The sequence below is a fragment of the Tympanuchus pallidicinctus genome, unplaced genomic scaffold (assembly GCF_026119805.1).
Source record: "Tympanuchus pallidicinctus isolate F22 unplaced genomic scaffold, pur_lepc_1.0 scaffold7, whole genome shotgun sequence".
Classification (NCBI taxonomy): Eukaryota; Metazoa; Chordata; class Aves; order Galliformes; family Phasianidae; genus Tympanuchus; species Tympanuchus pallidicinctus.
Window position 1 is genome coordinate 23199584 of NW_026294791.1, and position 22319 is coordinate 23221902.

The window sequence follows — 22319 nt, forward strand, 5'->3', positions numbered from 1 at the left end:
TTGACAGAGATTTTTGCATGTACAACTTCTAAAAGACATCTGGAACATTAATTTATACAAGTTATCACTACTCTAGTCAAAATAGCAAAGCGATGATCTCTTATTTCTCTAAAGCCAGCCGCAGAAGGATGAGACACACTAGTTAGTATAGAACTACATAAACAATGACCTGATCTATTTGAGAGGAATGTCAAGAATAATGGATTCTGCAGAAAACGCTGAGCTAGTGGTAGCATCTAAGTGCTTACCCAAAGAAGCACTCTCATCCACATAACACAGATGGATACGATGCTTTTGGACAGATGTAACTAAATAGTTACAGACTCAAGTCCTTCAGTTCAGTGGTGGACAGAACAAAGATTTCCCAGCTCCCAGTTCCTCTGTTCACCTCTGCAACCTCAATAAGCATTCTGTGGTGGGTGGGAGGAAGCAAACAGTCATGACTGAGAAATTTGAGTCATGTAAGCGTATGGGAAGTCTTAAGCACAAAGTCAAACCAAACTCCACTAATGAAAGGTCAGATCCTCTATGAAATGAATTAGCACAGCTGTGTACACTTCAATAGTAGCTTTATTACTACAAAGTTTTTTTGACTTGCAGCTTGACAAATAAGTACTTGGTTAGGTGGAAATACTAGGCAATAAGCTGAACAAGACAGACAAAAACTGAAGCCTACTTTGATCCAAGTAGCCCAAGCAACACAGGCTGAAGAACACCCAGAAACTATCATCACATTGAGTGGCAGAGTTGAACATCAACTGTAGTACTTCACAGTGAAACCTCATGCTTGGCATGCAAGATGACAGCTGGAAATGGCAGATGTAAGTACACCTCCCTGCATCACACTGGGTAGAGCACTCATCTTTTAGCATGAGAGTCTCCTAATAAGAAAAAGGTAAGAAAAAAATGTGTTTGCAAATAGCTGTATGCTTTTGATCACTGTATATGTAAGAACAGCAGCACTCGATCAAACATTAAGGGCTATTTGAGATTAAGTCTGCCTCCAGCAGGAGGTGGCACTGAGTGCTTTAAAAGGATTATCAGGATTAGGGTACACACACAGGTTATCCTTCTGCATATGTTCTTCTTTCAAGTAACAAACTGTTGTTGTTCAGGGAGATTCCAACAGGAAACTGAATCAAGATTCACTGAGTTAAGACTCTCAACCTCTATGTGCTTGATCCTTTTATTATCTGTCCTATAATTGATGCAGTAGATACTCCTGACAAAACTTCAGTCTTTTCTTAGGAACATCTCACAACAAGATAATGACATTCTCAAATGATGACAAGTCTCAAAGTTTAACAAGTACAGCAGCTCTACCTTCTAGGAGCTGATGACAAACTCACATCATAGATTTGACAGGAAAGCTCACAGGACCAAGGAACACCCCCCATCTTTTCCTGACAGAGCAGTAAGTATTCCAGAGAGAGAATAACAGCATACAAATAGGAGAAATCTGCCTTCTCTTGTGGGTAAAACCACAAGAACTTTGTGAGGCTTCCTCTTCCTTCACTTCCTCTCACTCTGCCCACATACAGCTTGTGCAATCCGAGCATCAAGAAAAGGAACAGAAAACAATTGAGAACTACAAGGAAACCTCCCAAACTAATGCTGAAAACAATCTCAGCAAAATCTGAAGATTAAAAAGGTGCAGGCTAACAGGTAATTCTTACTAATAGGCAGCAGCTGTCTAAAGATCTCAGTTTCATCTGAATATGCTCAGGTCTACTCAGTTTCTCTCCTTTGAAGTCCTCTTCTTTTGGAATCCCAGTGGTCCATGCTTAATGTAAGAAGGAGAGCATGTGGAGACATCCTTCAAAATTCCCTGGAGATCTTTGATTTTAAAAAAGACAAGTCTATCTCCATTGGTAAAGCTTGAGGAAAACTGTGCTAGTATTTTCTGGGTCACAGTACAAAGCTCCTGCACAGCAAAGGATGTAGCAGGACATGGCGGTTGCCAGAAGACCAAGACTTTTCTTCAAAACCGTGAGCAGCGCTGAACTCTCACATAAGTGTTCACCCAGGAAAGCTACTTGAGCTACTCTAGCCCACTATCCTGTTTTTGACAGCAGTGAAAAGCAGATTCTTCTGGAGGAAGAAAAAAAAAGGTGCTTAGCTATGTATACACACCAGAAGCCACTGCTTTACACCTTGGCAAGCAAAAATAGTTGACTTGCTGAGGACTGTCAGTCATGAACCTCTTTTTGTATCTAACCTCTATGACCAGATATATTTTCAGCCTCTAAAATATCTTGTAGTAATCCATCGCACTTGGATTGTGTACTGTGAAGACAGCGCTTCCTTCAATTTAGTTTAATACAGTGCTGAAAGATTTCAACGTATGCCCCAGCACATCTATCAAGAAGCAGCATGAGTGAAGCTTACTCCGCTTTGTGCCTGCTCAAAGACACTCCCATCTCCTGCACACCTCTTCACAGTTGCCATTTCCTAATCAGAGCAGCTGCTTCACATATCAAAAACTCATTATCCCAGTTTTGGGAAAAAGCCCACACATAAGTTAACATGCAACACCAGCAGCGGCAGAACATCCTATATCCTCATTAAAGTATTTTATAACTGCACTATTACTGAATTCCTTTTCATTCAAAATATCAAAAAGTTTAAAGAGGAATAATTACTATCAACAGCTAATGAATAAATATAGTTACAATCTTAACTACAGCACAGATCTAACTGAAAAAGATTTCCATCACCTCTTGAACTGCGAGAGTGTGCTTGGGAAGTGTTTTCCTTTGCTCTCTAGAGCACAATAGCTAAGTTCCTACGAGCTTCCAGGATTACCCAGCACCACCCTCTGGAGATTACTGCACATGGAAACAGTCATCACATGAGAACTGAGAAGTTTAATAACCAGGCTCAGGAATCCAAGGACTTCAACATCTATAAGTCATGCCAGAAAATATCAGATTGCCCAATATATTTTCCAACGTCCTCCTAATTACAGAATTCATCTTCTTCTGACAGTGGTCTAATATTGGGTACACTGCTTCTTGAGGCACAACTAGAAGGAGAGACTTCTACTTGTCAGGAGATCGACCTCTGACTACTTCAAGACTCTAAGGCCAATATATCCCAAACCACAGCACCATGGGCACAGTGCAACTTCCCCTGTCACACAGGGAAAGGAACAGGCTGCTTACACAAAGCACTCACACCTGGGATGTCTCAACATCAGACTCTGCACAGAAATTTGCAGGGGACATTTGCAAACTTCTGGCTGTGCTGAAAACCCACAAGCAGTGCCAGAACAGTCACCACCACTACAGCACCTTTTTCTGGTCAGCATTTTGCAGCAAGAGCTAGAAGCAGTGGGAGACAGTTGCAGCTTTGCTGTGTAGGATGGCATATCTGCCCCCAAGGCTCTCCTGGCAGGTTGCTGAGATGCACCTAGGTTGTGCCTGAGCCCAGCTTGAGAGGATGAGAAGGCAAACCAGAGCCTCAGCTCTCACTAGATTTGTAAAAGCACCAGTCTGCTCTTCTCCATATGTATGGCAGTATGCCATGGGTTTGGGCTTACAAAGGAAATTAATAGCATCCCACCATTTTCCCCTGGGAAACTGCTTTTGAAGGTGTGGGGTGCATCAGTGTTAGTCACCTCCTGAGAGCACAAGAAAAGGCAATTCCAAAGTGTCAGAAGTGCAGCAGGCAGGGCAGAAGGCGGTTTGGCTGAAAATAAATCGTCTAGAGCTGACATGGGAAAAATTACATGGCTGCTAGAAGCAAGACCAGGTGACATTAGATGACTTCAGGATTGCTGTCTGCCTTTGGGGAGAAAATTCACGTGGAAAAAGCTCAGAATTGAACACAGACAATAATGTGGGAGTTAAAATACAAAAAAACCTTTTGTTTTGTTTTTTACTGTTAACAATGAAAGGAGGAGCAGAGAGTACACATTGGTTCATTACTTGATGAGAATGGTCATCTTACAAAGAGGGACATAGACAAAACAGATGTTTCATGCCTCTTTTGCCTCTGTCTTCAATCCTGACCATGAGCTCTGGCACCCCAGGTGCCCTGAATTAGAGGATCACAACTGCAGTACTGACCAACTCCCAGCCAACCTCAAGCTTGCACAGAATTTGCTGCTCCATCTGGATGCATGCAAGTCCATGGGACCTAATGAAATTCATCCCAAGATACTCAGGGAGCTTGCTGATGTCAACATGAGATCTCAATTATTTTTCAAGGGCCTTGGGAATCTGGACAGCTCCCAGTTGACTGGAAGTTGGCAAACATTCCAATTTTCAAGAAAGAGAAGAAAGAAGATCCTGGTAGTTACAGACCCAACAGACTCACTTCAGCGCCTGGTAAAATTGTGCTGGGAGTTATTAAAAACACCTGAAGGGCAATGCTGACATCGGACACAGCCAACATGGGCTCCTGAGGGGAAGGTCCTGTTTAACTAATTTTTTCTTTCTTGTTCCTTCCAATTCAGGATATTCAACGATTCTATGATCTATGGATAATTTAATCCATATAGATAAATAAAGATATCCACATAAATAGAAAATAAATGACAAAAAACATAGTTAAAAACACTAGGAAACTAAAACAGCAGCTTGACTCTCCGCAAGATGCTCAGCAGGTGGCAGATCTGCCAGGTCTCACATCCATAAGGATGTGCACAAGTAAGCAACATATCTGTCAGGAGCAATTTTCTGGAAGAAGTCTTCACACAAGGTATCCCACAAACTGAGAAACCTGAGCCAAGGTCTCTTACAAGATGGTATGCGTTTCATGGCCTCATTAAGCAGTAATTGATAAACTGCAGAAATTAATGACCAGTGTTTGCAAATCATATATTCCCTGGACAAGCTGGCAAAGAAGGCCTTCATATCCACAAATGGGAGAGACATGATCACAGCTGCTACTGGTTATTTTCCATTTGCTGTTTTTTCACAGTCAGTCTGAAAGTCTATACATCTTATCTTTACAATCCAGGTGTACTGCAGGCCAGCCACGTCTCCAGGATCATTTCCTGTTTCCTCCTCCAATACTCTGCTCTCAGAGCAGAGTCACAAAAAGGAAAAGGGGATCCTACTGTCAGTGCTCCCCAAGGGAGTTGTGCAACACATCAGAAGAAGAGGCAACAGGGCTGCTGCCAACAATACCATAAAAAAAGACAACCTGGCTCTGACTACAGTTATTCCCACAGCCATGGCCCCAAGAGATAGATGAAGTCTGTTAAAACAACTTAGATTTCTTGCAGAAAGAAAACAAATACCATGCACGCTCCAGAATGACTGATTCAAAACAAAAATATCCATTCTCCACATTGGGATTGGCCACAAGTCCAGGCTGCTTATTATTTCTGAATTACTTAAGTATGACTTTTGGTCTAGTGGAAGTTGTACTGTGAGCATAGTAAACTGTAAGATTTGTGCTTGCTCGCAGTCACCAAAGTATCCCAGCAAGATCTTTCCCATATCAGTGTTTCTACCCAGGGCAGATCTTGGCAGAAGAGATGCCTTTCTTCAGACACAAGTCCTGTTCCCCATGGTGGCACTGCTCAGAAACTGACATTTCCATAATAATTTCAGCAGATTTACTTAGAGACCAGGTCAGACTCCCATGTGTCATAAGTGCTCTGCATGAGCTGAGTAGCCCCTGTTCCAGGCACAGCTGAGCTAGGAGATGGCACCTCTCCATCTCCTGCATAACCCACTCACTGTGGTGCCTATTGCTGCTGGTCAGTGTTGGTAAACCAAGATCCCACATGGTACCTGGGGACCTAAGTGCCCTTGGACCTCATCTGCAGAATCATCAGTCAGAAGGGAATACCAAGTAAACTCCTTTTGTCTACGGACACTTGCAGGCTTCTCATTGCTATCACCCTACCCTGCCAAACTCCAACTCTCTGCTCTGTGCCCCAGCAGCACAGAATAGCCAGCTTTAGGCTGGTACAGAGGGAGAGGCACAAAACACAACAAGCAATGCAGCTCCCTTCTCTGTGCTTCTCAGACAACCCCAGAGCAGTAACAGCCACATCCATGGGTCTTTGTACTGAGATGCCTGGGGTCAGTGTTGCTTGAGATTGCAACTTTACCATGCTGTAGCTGTACTACCACATACCACATTTATCTGCCAGCTGAATTGGTCCATCCTTATTTTGCTAAGTGCCGGTGTTCTAAAATGCCACAGTAAAATCCATTTCAGTCTGACTTGCATGCTGGCAAGGAAAGGGGTGGTGGAAACGCATCCTACAGTGTCCCTGGGCAGAAAGACTGCTCTATCTGCTCAGGCAAGTTTCTAAGAGGAAAGCGATGTGAAACCAATTTTAAAGAAGCAACGCACCAATTTGCATGAAGAGTCATATGTAGAATCTACAGATACCTCTCATTCATTATTTCACTCAACATTCATCTCGAAGTAATTGAACAGGAATGTAGGATTTACTACTCTCGTCTCGTAGGAAATAAAGGTACTGGAAGGGTGATGTATCCATGTTGGATTGGCTGAGCTCACAGCCATGTTTCTCTCCTCTGAGCATCGCAGCTTTTTTATACAGCATTGAAGATGTGCAGCCCTGTGGAGCTCATCCTAGCACAGGTAACAAGGGCCCATTCTCATACACGTGAGACACTGGGGCAGGTGAGGGGGTTGTTCTTGTCCCAGGAGCACACACAGAGCGGCATCTGGGCTCATAACTATGCTTCAGAGCACAGAATATGGGTTAAAACGGCTTCTACTGCCAGTTCAATCTAAGAGAGCCATGAGAGGTTGCAGCAGCAGTGCCAGAAAGCACAGCAGTTAGTCACAGGCTTATCTGTCAAAACTCTTTAGTATTACTAGCCTCAACCACCTCCTTAACCAGAATTACCCAGCTGAAGTTGGCACTTATTTCTAGATAAGATAAAAATCTACCCTCCATTTATATAAAAAGTGCTGTAGCCTTTTTCCTTGACAGAAAATATAGATGACTTACTGCAAATAAAAGTATTTTATTGAAACTTAGACTTTATCAGAAGTTTATGCTCCAGGTTGTACCCATTTCATCAGTTCCTTCAGCTCTAATAGGTAGATCACATCAACTCACAAGGACCACATTAGTGATGCTGTCTGAACAGAGCTAAGACTTCCCACAGTGATGAGTTCACTGCAACCCATTGCCAATTTATCTCTAATTTTTTGCTGTTTGAATGGCAGTGACAAAAAGATATCTTTCCATAGTTAAGAATTTCTACATAAAAAACATTTTGGTGTGACCTATCTACCACTGAGCCTTGACACACATCTACATGGCTCCAGGCAAAAAACAGCCACTGTTGTTCAAGCACAAAAAAAGCTTATTTGCTTCCAGTGATGTTCCAAACAACTTGCAGCCTTTTAAAACAGAAGTTTTGCTTAACCACACAGACAAAAAAAAAAAAAAAAAGCTTTGTACCTTCATTATAAATAAGGATGGGGATAAACTGCTCCCAATCTTCTCCAACAGCTTCCCTCTTACTTTGCTCCTGATGGTACATGAGTATAAGAGGAAACAAACTAAGGAGAGCAGTCCAAAGATACTAATTTGCAGCTCAAATGCTCCCAGCAATGAGGAAGATGGGGACACGAGACCTGCCTGGTTAGGACCACCTGGCTTTTTGACCTGAACTCTGCACTCTTTATAAGAAGCCTCAGAATGTAGGACTGGAAAGATACCACCGAAAATTAACTCAGCAGAAAGCAGTGATAAGAGAATAAATTGCTGCCAAGGAGTTCATTGCACTTTCCAGAACAAGCAGAGCACTCAGGGAAACATGATAATCACAAGAAATTCTGTGGTAGCCTAGTAAACATAGGCTAATACTTTGAGTTGCAATCTTAATAACCTAGAAGCAGGAGTGGACAGTCCCTCTCTTTTACTACACATTATAGACATATTTAGAACAGGAAACTCCCACGGTTTTTAATCCCATCAATTTGTAACAGGTTCAGGGTAAGGCCAGGAGATTTAATGGAGATTACCTAAAGCCTCCAACATCCATTTCTAGGATCAGAAGCAGTAGATAAGCTCCTGATGGAAGTTAGGAAATAAGTGCTGATGGGAACTACATGCTACTCCTTGTGAGGGTTGTATCAAGCATCGGTGACTTTGGACAATGCACTGCTTGTGTCTCTCATTCTGAAACTCCCTGATCATCAGGAAAAGATTTAGGTTCTGCACTAAGGGAGCAAGCTCCACATCAACCTCCCAAGGTCTAAAAAGTCATTAACTAGAGATCTCCTCATATTAGTGCAGTAGCAGGTATTAAATGGGTAAGAGATGCTTCCTTACGGGAATACGCTTAATCGCACTGAGGTTGGACCGGCATGGAACATAAATGACTCCAAGTCTAAAGTAAAAGCTACAAAACAGTAAAGAAAGGGAATATCAGAGATCTACAACATGCTTGCACAGTCATCAGCTTCAGGGCACAGTCTGACCCAATAGAGTCCCTCTTCTGCTCACAAATCAGGAAAATAGAGCACAGAAGCATAAAGGGTTTCAGGCGAGAGAAAAAAATGCCCTCTTCATTTCCCATCCACCCCAACCCAACATTTGCTGCATGGCAGAGTAAGGCAGGTATAATCTGAAAGGGATGTATTGTGATTGGAGGTGGGTGAGCTGCAACCTCCCTGTGCCTTATGGTGTCCTGCCAGGCTCAGCCACACTCCCAAGCAGAACATACCCCATCTGGCATTGTTGTTAGATTCAGTTTTCCTAAGGCTGCCTCTCTATTTTTGACCCCATCAACCCACACAAAATTACTCAAGACCCTTTTGACTACAAGGGAAAAAACCTTTGTCCTCCTGCAGGTATGACTTCCTACATAAAATACATTACTGTTAAAATACAGAATTGAAAACACTGATGAACAGCTATTAGAAACACCAGCAAAAAGCATCTAATATACGTATTAACAAATCAGTGGACATCTACTTTGTATAAGAGCAATATGCTTCTGATAACAATGACACAAGCTTTGTCTTGAAGTATGGCTGCAGGGACATCAGTTCAAAAAAAGGCTGCAGCAGCTACTCCAAGCGTACACTGATGATTAAGTATTATCTTCACTTTCCAAATGTCTAATTGACTCATTTAGGCAAGAACGCAGGGAAATCACAGTTTATCATCCAGTAATGTGCTTTTGAATTGTTTAGTTAAAAAACCGTGCAAATGCATGCAGGGGCACTTTGTTAAAACCTGTGTTCCCTCAACAGGAATTTGACTTGATTTACCTCAGCAAACTTGAGGCTTGTGAACATAGCTTGGAACAACTTTAAATCTCTGAAGGATTCAGTAGTGAAACCAGTTACAAAAGCATGTTTCCATATGTTCTCAACAAACCAGTTTCCACTGATTAATTTTGTGCTAACAAACTATCTACAAAATTTGCAGCATCTTAACAAACAGCTTGTCTGGGAGCTCTGACTAAATGAACCAGCTTCCAGACCACACCATGCTTTAACAGGTCTCTCCTTTAGGTCCTTCTGGTGTGTCATCTTAGGGAATGGCTAGCTCCATTTCTTGGCACTTCTGTTCCTAAGAGGAGAACCCCTAGTTTGCAGACAAATCACATCCATCACTATTTATTGTGTTTATTCTTCTGACAGCACTACAGTTTGAGTTAGACTCCCATACTTTACAATTACTCAGTGCCTTCATTTTGTTTAGACTTCTTGTAGATTTTTTTTTGCTGGGCTTCCTTTCAGTACAATCTTTTGTAGTAAATTTTACATGTCCACTCTAACTCCTGTGTCCCAGAGGGGACCAGGACTCACCATGACTCACCTGGTGCCTCTTTACACTAGATTTTCCTTTTTCACAAGAAGAATTACATTGATGGTTCACAGTCATCCTGTGATCAGCCAATACACTGACATCTTTCTCCTTCTCAGTATTTTCTAACTGACAAAGCCCCTGCCTAAGAATAAGTTTTTGTTATTAGTCACCGAGAACCGTATGCTGCTGAGTTTCAGCCTGTTTCTGTTATTCTGGTCTCAATATTCCTGGTATGATACTTCTGATCCTTCCATGCTGAAGATGCCTCCTAATTTCTGCCCAAAGCATATTTTGTTAACCAGACGGCTTTTTGATCCAAGGAAATTAATGGAAGTTGTACATAAGGTTGAGATAAGCCTGAAGAATACTCCTCACCTCCCTCATCCCAATATTTCTGATCTTGGTGTTGCTGGTTGTCTCCCAGCACACCAATTCCTAATGCATCCTGCAATTCTTTCAGCAATTTCCAGCTTTTCTAACATGGAGAAGAAATATCCTGAACTGTTCACCTATTTGATTATATTCCAGTGGTTGGATGCAAATTTTAAGCCTCAACCACCTTAGTTTCATACTAACACTCTTATAGATGCTTATTTTAGAAATTGCTTATTTCTGGTCAACTCTAATAGACCCCTAATATGCTGAAGCTGACTTGTAGCAGACTGAGTTACTGCCTGACAGTCAAACCTCTGCAAATATTAGTGATTAATCAAAGCCCCAAGCGTGTTCACACACCAACAGGGGAAGAGTCTGATCAACCCGGGCACAGACGCAGTTCACACATGATCAAAAAAGGCTATCAAGTAGGTAGGCATGCACACATTTCCTGCTGCTCGGTGGATAAAGCCACTTCATCTAAAGCCACCTTGAACCCACTATCTACCCAAGGATCTTACCAAAGCTTTTAATCACAGATTTAATTGATTCAAGGCAACTTTCTTCTTCAACCCACAGAAATCATGCCATCTTATAATTGCAGCTAATTGGTTGGCCACAAAAATCAAAGTCAGATGTTCTTGTGCACTTAGATTTGGTCCATCCAGTCACACCATGCATACTCACTAGGCTGTGCTCAGTGTTTCAGAGGTCTACAGTAATACAGTCAAAAAATAAGCAGGCCCCATGGGCACAAGCCTCCTGGCCTAGTATGGCTACTATTGGGGAAACTGTCTCAACCCCAGTCCACAGGAAGCAAAAATGAGATGCCTTGCCTGATTACTTTGCAACAAGAAAAGGCTGCAAACAGTTTTCTGTGGAATCAACACTTAAACATGCTTTTCTTTAAAAATTACATTATCTGGACAGATCCAAGAACCCCTACCATTGCCAAACCTGGCCAGGGAACTTCCCACTAGGAAAGCTGCTTCCTTTGTTATGAACTTAGGCATGTGTTACTTATATGGGATTTCTCAAAGGGAGAAAAGATGGATTGGGAAAACAATCCTGCTAAACAACTCATTTCCCCCCATCCGCAGAGTATTGCCACTGGGTTCCCTGCTCCACAACCTCTCTCTCAAGATGGCAGCAGCAAGACTAGAAATCTAACTAGTTTCAGTGGTTCTGCTGGAACTACCAAGCCACATCGGGGCCATCAGCTGCCACAGCCAATAACTTCTGGTTTCAAAGAACAGCGTTAGGCCTGGTAGGTTATTAATAGCATCCTAAAGTCTCCTGAGACTGTGACTATTACATTAATTATCACCATTCCCAAAAAGCATCTAGGGCATCACAACCTCATGCTGCTCACCTACAAAGGCACTTTCTTGGATCCTCAGATACTGAACACCTATTTTAACTTACTTGGTTATGCACAGTGAAAATGAACTATACAAAAAAAAAAAAAAAAAAAAGCCACACTAACAGCATATCACTGTAGCTGTACACCAGAGATGCCAACAAAATCCTCTACATTCAGCTCAGGCTGATAGAAAGTCTTAGATATTGCCACTCACAACATAAGCTATAGCTCTTATTTCCTAGGATCTACATCACTCTGTGTTGAGCAATACCAACTTCAGCCTGATGGCATTAAATTACAGAAGAAGCCCTCCCCCACCACACTACACCAAGGAAGGGAATGATTTGGGATACAGCACCTGAAGCTTAGGAATAGCTTAGCACAGTCCAAAGCAGGGTGAGCAGGGCTATTGCTAAGCCACCAGTAAGGTGCAAGAATTCAGCATCACCCCCCACTGCCAGCTGTAAACCTTCAACTCAGTAGCAGATACTGTGGCTGGCAACAAGAGTTGTTGGTACCACGACCAACCAAGTCTCAGTCCATCCTGCAGCATCAAGCACAGGATGTGAACTCTGTCTGTATTAAACTCCTTCCCCATTTGAATGCAAAAACAAAGTTCTCGCATCTGAGTAAAAAAATAAAAAATAAAAAAATAAAGGTCACAGAAAAACCAGTGAGTTTCACAAAAAACAGAGAATTCTAAAAGAAAAAGAGAAGCCTTTTGTTCTTTTCAGTGAACCTGAGTCAACTTTTCATCTGTGTTATTTGCGAAACTCTTCTGGCTTTCGGTGACCTTTCTCAAATAACTGCACAGCACTGCCAGACTTTGATATTGGAAGTGAATTGCATCACGGAACAACAGAAGGAAATGAAATAAGCCAGGTTCAATCTGAGGGGTGGATATGAACATCACTTATGTCTGCATTCCAGAAGACTCAGACCCAAAACACGATCTATAAGGCACCAAATTCGCCAGCAGGAACAAAAGCACAAACATAGTCTGAGGTCATCTTCTCATCTAGGGCATGCTGTCACCCTCTCACCTCCATCTGAGCATCCTACATACCCATTAGCACTACCGACACCAGGCAGCATGCTATGAAACAGTGTCCCATATCCCTGGCTATGAAATGATTCAGCAGAGGAGGTGGGAAACTTTGCTGATTAATGGCTTGTTGAAGAGTATTCTTTGTGGTTTAGCTGGTTTCCTAAGCTACAGCATTAAGCTCAGCAGCATTCAGTCTTCAAGTGAAGATAGATACGTGCCCCTGGGGATATCCAGACAACCTGCAAGTTACTATAAGTGCAGCAGCAGGACCCTGCTGCACATCAGCTCCTGTACATAGGTGTCTTGTTCTCTGAGCAGACCTGTACACACACAGGCTTTGTAGCCTCCCACTGGACTCTCTCTGGAAGTTCCCTATCATTCTTGAACTGAGGAGTCCAGAACTGGGCACAGCACTCCAGATGTGGCCTCAACACAGCAGAGTGGAGGGGAAGGATCACCTCTCTTGACCTGCTGGCAACACTCTTCTCCACAAAGCCCAGCACACCGCTGGTCTTCTTCATCACAAGGGAACATCACTGTATCATGGTCAACCTGTTGCTCAGCAGCTCTTCTCCACAGAGCCTCTTTACAGCAGTTCAGCCCCTAACCTCAACTAATGCATGCACATTTCTTATGTTGCATTATGATGTTTTTCATTATTATTATCCTCCTAAGTCAAGAGAAGCTATTCCCAGGCCTCCCACTGCACTGAATTCAACTTCTTGCAGTGTCTAGCTAGCACAGATTGAAGAATGTCGCCCTATTGTGATGATCAGAGCACAAGAGCTGACCTCCCTTTGCCCTAGAAAGCTTCCTACTTTCTCTCTCTCTCTCCACTCTTTTCATTCTCTTATACAATTTGCAGAGGTATAACACGCTGTTCTACCTTCATTCATTATCAGATATCCCCAGGCTAACAATGGCAAGAATGCAGTTTAAAAAAAGAAATCCCATCTACCTGCTTTCTCTCCACATTAAGGAAGCCAGAAAACTGAGCTGTAGCTAATGAGCTGAAGAACCATTTGAAGACTAAAAGAGAGCAAATCCATCAGATCAGCAAAGAAGCAACTACAATATTTGGTTCACAGGGTTTTCCAACAAGACTGTCCTGGGATGAGGGATAAGTTCCCAAGCTTATCAATCAAAAAAAATCATTGAGGAGTTGTCAAAAAAAATAAGCAAATGCCTTCAAATAAGAGCACATCCAGACTTGCTCAGCATTGTGTTTTAGAAATGCCACAGTCACCCAGTACAGGACCTTCAGTGTTGGAGGCCGACTCAGCTTATTCAAGAGATCTTAAGGTCTTCACACCCCAGCTGGCTCTGACACCAGAATTCCACAGTGATGCAAAACAAGCCTTATGAGGATTGGGTGTTACCCAACTAGGAGATTGGAGTCATACAACTTCTGTTAACGTGGACAGAAAGGCCTCACAAGGTCAGCTGGCACGCACAGTTTCTTCCACTTCCAGCTCCTGATTTCATCTTAATTCCCTGAAAAGTATTTGCCCTTGTCATCTTCATCTTCTCATGGAGGTAATCTCACAAGCAGAACAAGAGTAGGCTTACTGTAAGTCACTGTGAGTCTGGGTGACCTCCTCGAGTCCTCTCCCACTACCTCCAACACAACTCAGTATGGCACTGATGATTCTAGGCCACAGAAGCAGCTCCCATCTGGTTGTAACAAGCACACCACCTCCCCAGAGTATTTGCTTGTTCAGCAGAAACAGGGCAAAGTAGCTGCACAGCACTCTGCTCTACAGGAGCAACAGCCCAAAGGTTAAGGCATATCACAGTGTATACCGAGGTGGCACTCCAAGCAAAAACGGGAAACAATAATGAATCAGAAGCCAAGTAGAAGCCACGTCTATGAGCAGTAAATGTAGGCACCAAACAACCATTGCTGACCACAGACACATTTGTGGTCAAATGTGTCCCTGGTTACCACTGCTTTAGCTTGCTCATTCAGCACTTACTGAAAAATCTTCTCAACTGGGGATAAGAAAATAGAATTATGCAGCATCCTGCCAGAGATATTTCCCTTTTCCAGCTCTTCACTGTGCACTTCTATGGCCCCTTCTTCCTCTCCATGTTTATCTCCTCTTTTGCTGGCTTTGCCTCCATCACAAGCTGGAATTGCACCCAGCTGAGTCCTAAGGAAACAAACTAGAGGCTGATGTTGCACTGTACACAGATGTTACTACAAGAAACTCTAAAGGAAGGACAGAAGCAAATCTGAAGAACTTATCTGCCTAACCACATACATTAATTAAGTTGAAGAATGTTAGGTACCAGATCTATTCTGCAGGAGCCAGAGGGCTCCAGAGCTGGAAAGCAGCCCACAGCCTTCCCTGGAGTCACAGTAAGAAACAAATCCTAGCCTGCCCATCACACAGACAACCTCACTATGGAACCCACCCATTTCAGTGGTAAGAGAGTGCATCCTGGCCCAGAGCACCTATGAAACTCAAGAAGTTTTCTGTCCCTGTTACTAAGTAAGCCTCAGGCTTAGTGGCTCCTGGAGAGGAAGACCGTATTGCAGACCAAGTGCTTTGGGATGTTCTGCTAACAGTGTCCTGCACAAAGATTTCGAGCTTCGGGTCATGTCTTTCTATAGGCTGCTTCAAGTACTGGCTGGGGAGATTCCACTGCTGAGAATGAGCTGCTCCCATCTCCTACACTTTCTCTGCATCCAGCTACATCCTACTCCCACCTCTAACTAGACACAGAGTAGTCAGGAAGATGCAGCAGAAGGTGCTATTTTTCTTCCCAGTAGCTTTGGATAGAGAAGGTAAATTTCTGCTTCCTAACAGCTCAGTGCTAACTTTACCGGTTTGGCTTTGAAATATACCCAGGGTTTATAGATTTAAAAGCCTGACTTCTCAGTCCTGAATACATCAGTCCATATACAGCTTTAAAGTTATAAACCTTACGTAATCAAGCTGGCAGAGGATACATGGATCCACACCGGAGGAACAGCACACAAACTCTTGGTTTGATGCAGTCCAGCTGCAAGGCAGCCAACTGAGGCTTAGCACTGTTCCCACAGTCCTCCACACTCTGTTTCATGCAGTGCCAGAAGTGAGAGAGTTCACATTTTCTTCCCTGGGAAAGAGAAACAGTTGTTCTTTCTTCCCTTCCCTATATAGGCTAAGTTGCCTGTCAGATTCAAAATAGATGCAATAGTGAGAAGTATACAGAAACAAGCAGCAGTGAATTCCTTGAAGTGTGGATTAATTAGTTTCTTCACAGGGTACATCAGAACTCACTCAATTCCAGAATTTAAGAAGTAAATTTTAAGATTATCTGTCCCAAATAATTTCTCTAGATTGTCTTGTTAACTGGAAAAAGAAAAAAAAAAAAAAAAAGTAAAGTAGAAATTAAAAAGAGGATTCCCAAGAGACATGCTGTCTGCTCAGTGCTTTACAAATATCAGCCCTGGAAAAAACACTGTTGAGCAACACTCTAATTGGGCACAGACATTGATTGGCAATATCTTCCTGAAAGTCCAAGCTTCCTTCAGGAAAAGCCAGATATTAATTTTCTTTTAATAGATAAAGCAGATCTAATCAAGCTCCAAAATCTTTTCAGCACCCAAAAAGCTGGAACGCCCAAGGTTTCTGTTCTTCCAGCAGGAGGAAAAGAAAAAAGCTCACAATGAAACAAGATGCCTCTAGCTGAAAACTTCAATTGCTGTTGTTCCTTCACTCCAGATAGTAAATAAACACACTGAAGACAAGTCGGGGTTCACTGGCTCAGCATTCACAGCAGCTCAGACTCGGTGTGAGAATGTTGAATGCTGCATGCCTTGCCACTGCTGCCACCAGTCGCTGCAGCCCAGACCGTTGTCACAGAAGAAAACTTGGCACAGCTGTGCTAGTTCAAAGGCAAGTCTCTCTGGAGCCAGAAGTGTCCTTCGTGGTTAATTAGCCCATAAGCTCAACTGATCTAAGCGGGCACAGTCCGTTTGTATGTTACCACTTCCCATCACTTGTGGATGTACCCATCACAAAGATACATAGACACACAACCACACTGGCATCATTTCTGCCTTGCACTACACCCATGAGTTTTACAGTCCAGGTGCCTATTCTCAAATCAAGCCCAGCCCTCTGCTTCCCTGAGTGTCAGAAACAACAAAAACACCAAATGCACTGTACAGGGAGACTTGTACATCGCTTGAAGCAGGCTTCCGAATCTCCACAGTAAGGCCACAAGCTCTGGGCAGGCTAAGGCATTGCTCCAGCTTGAGCTGGGACAAGGGTACAAGCAGGGAAGAGCAGAGCACGAGGGGCTGGGGAAAGGAGACACCGTTCCTGCATCAGACCAGGTTGCAGTGAGCTCAGCCTGCCCCTAGATCCTTTCAGAAGGCATAGATCCTTCATTAGGTGTCAGATCGCAGCCCAGAACAGCTCTCTCAGGCAGGCCCTAAGTCCACCTAGCTCTTTCACAGGCTTTCCCTGCCCTCTGGTGGGAGAATTGTGCATTAGGAGAGACTCTCCTCCCGTTAGGCAGACTGCCGCTCTCCGGCACAGGCAGCACGTCATATTGTACGAGTAAAGCAAATAAAGCCGTTTCAGTAGAGAAAGGCAGCTCCCTGAGGTTCAGCGAGTGCATCTGGGAACCTGGGGAAGCGGAGACGCACATCACTACCAGCGCTGAAGGAAGGTGGAGCAGGGCTCCTGGAAGCCACCTCTTCAACATCTCCTTCCAGAGAGACCTGCACGAGCCTTTGCTCAAAGCAGTCACTGTGCTCGGGGACACAAGGCTGCTGAGGACACTGCCGCACACAACAACGGAGCTGCATCACTGCCACCCTTCTATGCTCTCCACACACATCTGCAACTTTGAAATCTGTGCCCTAACTCTGCTATTTACATGCCAAGAAACTCCTAAACCAAGCTGGAACTACTGCATGTCAAACCTTGGTTTATACAGACATCTAGTGGTCTCTGCTCTAACTTCACCAGCATTATGACGCACCGCAACCAGCACCATGATTCATTTGTAGTGTCAAAGTAAAACCAAAGTGCCTCTGTGCTGGATGAAATTATAAAATCCATTATTCAACCATTATGAGTCAGTATATCCCAAAATGCTGCCATCTAAGTAAGATCTCTAAATGGGATCTTGTGCCATAAGTCAAATACTGCCAAACCACTTCAGTGCTTCAGTTTGTTTTTTGAGAGCTCAGTTCACACGACAAGGTAAGAAAGCACCCTGGGCTGCAAGCCTGGTAAAATATCCATGCATTGCTTCACAACAGGAAAGTCAACAAGAGCAGATGTCACAAAGCAGTGCCCTGACAAAGTAAACCCAAAAGAAAAAGCACTGTCCCTAGGTACCAGCATGCCCTGCACAGCCACTGTTGCAATTTTTGGCAGCCATACCCTGCCAGGCTGAAAAGGCAGTGCTGAACATGCCTAGACCTAAGTGTCTGAACAGAGGGAGCATTGAATAGTGACAGGTCTGACTTAAAAGTAATGCACATATTATTCTGTCAGGTGCTTTGGTATCTAAAACAGCTGGTTTCAGCCTCAATGTGCGTATTTATCCCTCCACTTTGAAATGAGGATGGTTTGTCTCCAGCTTCAGGGCTCTATTAAGCTAAAACCAGTATTATTTCAGAATCACCTATAAAAGATGGTGAAGAAGTAGATGGAAATGGCTGAAGGCTCACAGCTGTGAGAATTCAGCTGCTTTACAACACCTTGTGTCACCACATAAGGCATACAGGAAGTACAAGACAAGTCCTTATAGACTGCTCTTCTACTGAAAGAAACAGAAATCTCAATGGTGGGGGGAGGAAGAATTTAAAAAAATAATAACCAGAAGCATCACAAAGTATCAGGACTGTCCTGGCAGCAGTAGTTGTGCTAGACTGAACCCATAAACTGCTTTATTTTATTTTATTTTATTTTTTGAAGTTCCAGTTAAAAGCAAACAACCCCCAAATGGAGAGAGCTTTCCCACCTCTCCTGCAGGCCCTGCTCCTTCTACCCTAGTGTGGGCTTCCCCCATCACACTCACCTAAGTCACCTTACCTTGCTCTGCACAGAAACACCGTTACTCCATCCCACACGTGACACTGCATGACACACGACTACTGCAGGGGAAAGGGCTGGAGCACAAAGCAGAGTAGCCTGAAAGGGCAGCCCCACACAAGGCAGGAAAGAAAAATGCCACCCACGCAAGGAGTCCCCTGCCTGTACCGTGCAAGGTGACCCAGTCTGCAGCAGAGGCTCTTTGATCTCCAGAGCACATTTGAATTTGAGGAGGTGGGGATACCCCTAGAGCTGCTGCACGCAGGTGTCTCACAGCCCGTGAGGCTCAGGAGGAGATGCGGTTATCAGCCATAGCAAGATTATCTCTGTTTCCTGGAGAGGTGATGAACTGAGTCACTTAGCAGTGGGAGGGTGGTTGCTTCATGTGCTTATTGGTACAGCTGAAATACGTGGGCAGAGTAAAAACAATGCAGATGCAAGTGAATATGGGGCCAGACAGAGTCACCAGGAGCACGGTACTTCTCCCTACTCGTTGGGCTGTATCTAACATTACATCAGTGTGCAGAGCCATTTGGAGCTTTCCTCTGCCCTGTGCTGCCACTGAGAGACATGCACAGACTGCTCCATGCTCTGCTGCCCTATCATCAGAATTTCTGCATGCGTTCTGACCTCACTGCCCTTTCTCTCAGCCTACCACTCAGCAGCTCCCTCTTGTGTGTTCCTTCACATTATGTTTGATCTCTCTTTGCAGCCTTCAGTCCAGGTCAGGATGGACCAGGGATACTTTGTATGCTAAGTGCAATAAGGACACAGTAAGCCCTGGGCATGCAGGCAATGCCATCTAAATGAGCAGCCTGTTTGCTAGGAAGGCAACATTCATCCCCCCCATGTTCCTGATGCCAGCAGGACTTAAGGGCAGACAGACTGCCCCTGCCTCATGCAGGAACAAGCCCCCTCCTGAGGGCAGCTTGAGAGAGTGCCACAGGAGCTGATTCACCTACTGAAACAGCCCTTCTGTGTCCTTGCCCTCCTGGGGCACAGCTGTGCTCACTGCAGGGATCCTGCCAGGCTGAACACAAGCCTAAAATTAGCTTATAGCATGGGGAGAGAGGGCCATATCTCCTTTCAGACCAGCTCTCCTACTTGCTCCTTCACATGCTCACAGACAAGGCCATCCTCAGCACACCTTCCTCACTTTCTGTAGCTGCTGGGGGCAAAGTACGTAGGACAGACAGAAAACCCTTTCCATCACAGATCCTGCAGCTCTGATTGCTAAGTACAAATCCCTACCCAAGTTAGCAATGCACCTCTCACCCTGCCCAGAATAAAGCCACCTGCAAACAACAAAACCCAAAGCTCATAAGAACTAATGACAACTGTGCTCCATTGCACCAGCCACCTACATTCCTCCACGTAATCACTGCTTATGAACCCAAGCTGAGGCTGCATTTGTACAAAGAGTGATACTCACAGAACTACCATTCTACAAACATACTGAATTAAGAAACATAAAAGCTCAATAGATAAGGCATTGTGGGAGTATTCTAGTGTTAACAGTTTGGGGTAGAGCTTGCGTCACTGGGGATGATTTCACAATGAGTTTGGAAAACCATCTCCCTTCACCAGCCAGCATAGAAAAATCAGTCACAAACATGGTGTTAAAACAGTATTTAAATAAGCTGTCTCGTATTATCTCATTGTATCAGAGAAATAGGAAACATTGTATTGTCTCAAACCTGGCTACAAACACGCATCCTTGAGCAACAAGACAAATGAATAAGCAAATGCAACAATGCTTTTGTCTTAACAGGCTGTTTAGAAAAGAACAAAAAGGATTTGAAAAGAAAAAAAATAAGCTGTAACATTGTAACACAGCATGAGCTGTAATGGAAACAGCAGCAATAACAGCAAGTAGCAAAGTCCTAGAGTGCAGCAGCCACGGATGCAAAAGCAAAGGGTGGAAAAAAGAAAAACCAAAAACAAACAAACAAACAAACAAAAACAACAAAAACAAAAACCAACTGCTTACCTTTGGAAGACTTCAAACACACAGGGATTCCTGAAAGATGCCTCCACCTCCGCTGCCAACCCTTAAATGAGGTCTGGGAAGGGTGGATCCTGGCTCCAGCCCTTCCATCACTCAGGTTCATTGCACACACCTGAGCTCCCCTGGGTTGGCCCCGCCTTCCCACCAGGTGTTCAATCACTGCTTCAGGCTGTGACTTAACATTTCTGCTACATAGGCTAATTTAGCTAGAAAAGCGATCCTCTATGCCCACTCCATCACTTCTTTCTCCAGCTTGAGGCTAATCCAGAACCAGACATCACTTGTGCTGCAACTATTAGCAAGACAGATATTGGTCACAGTGAAGCAGGCAGGAACAAGATGCATGAACCATCAAAGACCCATTTCACTAGGAAATAGTCTTTCTCCTGCTTCATTAGAAGAAGTTCAAATTACACACGAAGAACAACTTCAAGACAAAACTTTTGGTTGCACAGCCACAGCTCAGAAATGGCATAAATCACTTCATCATGGATGAAAACTTGGAGATGAGGGAGCAAGCACTGCAGTGAAGGAGATCACTCAAAACCTTTCAAATATCAACTCCCAGAAATGCCCTCTAATGCCACCCCTAGACTCAAACCCACTCCAGGCCAGGCATCCAGCCTCACCAGGAGCAGAGCCCCCTACGCACCACAAGATTACAGAATCCCTCTCCCCCTTACCTTGCACGGCACTGCCCACAGCCAGCTCCATCCAGAGCTTGCTCCACTCCAGTCCAGCACATCCCAGTTGGTACTACTGAGTTTACAGCAGCAGAGCTGGGAGCGCTTCGGATCAGGTTCATATACCATGAGGAAGCCCCCCACGAAACCATGGAATTGCTTCACTGGGACCACAATGCATCTGGCAGCAGGGGGAGCAGGAAGGGATCACTGACCACAGAAGAACATTTTTGTGACTGCAGTCCCAGAGGTTTCAGAAGCACACACTGCTGTGGGGAAGCACTGGGAGGCTTGTAAACAGTGGCACAGAGCTGAACATTAACAAAGGTCACAGACGAATATCTCTCACCACATTCATAGATATACAGCTCAGATGAGATTTTAAGAACTACAGTGCATAAATCTCTCCCCAGTCCATGTGGGGCCCTACTGACCATGATTTTGCTGCCTTTAGCATTTGTCCAGCCTCTGTGCCAAAATTTAGGTACATTGTTCCACACAGCACTGCACCAGTGCTCAGACCAGTCAGACCAGGGGCCACAGCTTTTGTCCAGTCTCTGGCACTGCCCACTGACAGGTGGATTATTAAGAACCAGGCCCTTCCTTTAGAGGAATTTTCTCAAAGATTAGTTATCACAAAACTGAAGTCAGCAATTGTATTCTAAATCTAGACCAGAAAACCAGCATTTAAAGCATGAGGGTGGAAGATTACACAACTCCACCACCTGTCCAGTGCAGCCCAACTGAGCCAATTCCCACACACCTTTGCCCCGTTTAAGTAATTAGGACAATTAACCTTTGTCTGAACCTTGTCCTTCACACAGGTGTGAAAATGCATCCAGTTAGAATTCTGCAGGTTAATCAATACTCCCTGTGCAAACCAAGTGTTCTGTTCTTCAAGTTGATGAGGCTGTTTTCCACCAGTAAGGGAGAGCACTGCCAGTACTTATTCCCGAGGCAGTAGTTATACTCCACAATTGAATTGCTTCTGAGAGTCATTAAATACCATAATTTAAGTTACAGTCT

At 44.0% G+C, this 22319-nt stretch overlaps 1 long non-coding RNA gene across 7 annotated transcripts in view; it reads right to left on the reverse strand.

The window, feature by feature from the left end:
• The window catches only part of LOC128072668 (uncharacterized), a 112524-nt gene extending 90567 nt beyond the window's left edge, over positions 1–21957 (reverse strand). For all 7 annotated transcript variants that reach the window (XR_008202392.1, XR_008202388.1, XR_008202385.1 and 4 more), the window contains exon 1: positions 21294–21957. This is a non-coding gene — a long non-coding RNA (uncharacterized LOC128072668). The remainder of the gene's footprint in view (positions 1–21293) is intronic.
• Positions 21958–22319: the final 362 nt, after the last annotated feature.